Source organism: Mastomys coucha, chromosome X (assembly GCF_008632895.1).
Source record: "Mastomys coucha isolate ucsf_1 chromosome X, UCSF_Mcou_1, whole genome shotgun sequence".
Classification (NCBI taxonomy): domain Eukaryota; kingdom Metazoa; phylum Chordata; class Mammalia; order Rodentia; family Muridae; genus Mastomys; species Mastomys coucha.
In genome coordinates, this window is record NC_045030.1 from 143,661,179 (window position 1) to 143,662,374 (window position 1,196).

At 36.6% G+C, this 1,196-nt stretch overlaps 1 protein-coding gene across 2 annotated transcripts in view; it reads right to left on the minus strand.

Moving 5' to 3' along the window:
- Tro (trophinin) overlaps positions 1 to 460 on the minus strand; it is a 12,146-nt gene extending 11,686 nt beyond the window's left edge. Inside the window, exon 1 of one of the 2 annotated variants that reach the window (XM_031369019.1) lies at positions 436 to 460. The gene's annotated coding sequence lies outside the window, so the exon portion shown is untranslated. Of the gene's footprint in view, positions 1 to 76; positions 102 to 435 lie in introns of those variants that run through there. The other variant, XM_031369018.1, reaches the window with a different exon arrangement.
- Positions 461 to 1,196: the final 736 nt, after the last annotated feature.

Below are 1,196 nucleotides of genomic sequence, written 5' to 3' on the forward strand. Positions count from 1 at the left end.
CCCCTCCCTGCTTAACGGCTTCCCAGTCTCCTCAGTGTGGCGCATCTGTTTATTGCCTCTTGTTCAGCATTCTCACCTAGTCTCCATTTCATTTCTCTGTTCCCCGTTCCATGTCCCTGTTTCTATTTGATTTTTCAGTTTCTCCTGAAGAGAATGACCTCAGAGCTCTCACGCCTGTCCCGACAACACTAATTACATGGCGTGATATACTGTGAGAACAGAGGATTATGTCATATTCATTACTGCCTCTCAAATACGACTAGATTAAGATAGAGGCGCTAAACATTAAAGGATGCTCTCGAACAATTCATATGTATAATATATATTTAAATAATATGTAATAAACTAATTAAATATATATATATATAGTTAAACAGTAGATGTAAGAAAAATCAATTAGAGCCTGTCAGATGGCTCAGCGGTAAAAGCACTCACCGCCAAGCCTGAAGACGTGAATTCTATTCCCTGGACCCACATGGCGGAAGGAGAAAAACCTACTCCCACAGGTTGTCTTCACAACTCTGCTTGCACACAAACACATATGTGCATGTACACACGCTTTATTTATAAAAATGTAATAAAAATCCATGCATGCTTCTATTTATCTCAATAATTTCACTGATTCCTTTTTAAAAACCAAATTATTTGGGAACTATGGGAGTGGGCATTTAACAAAGCACTGATAAAATTCCAGAACTACTTGGGAGGGATATGTTAAAGGGTCTTGAGTTCAAGTACAGCCTTCTACAGTGAGACAATATATTAAACAATCATGTATACATGCATATATGTATATATACATACAAATATGCATACACATCATTTTTTCTCATGTTCTTCTTTTACTGATGCCCTGAGCAAGGACTTAGGCTTTCTCTTGTGATGTAGCAGGAAATATTTTGTAGCATATACTTTGTTCATTCAGTTATATCAGACTGAGTAGAGATCATTATGTCAGAAAAAAAGGCAGTCAAAAGTTAAAATGAGACATTATAAAAGAGAATGTCATTATACACTGGGCATTTAATCCCAGCACTCGGGAGGTAGAAACAGGCAGATCTTATGAGTTCAGAGGCCAGGCAGGGCTACACAGTGAGGTCCTGTATCAAGAAAACAAAACAACAAATGAATTTATAATAAGAGACAATTCACAAGGACCATATAAAAATTACAAATATATATGAATCCAAACATTG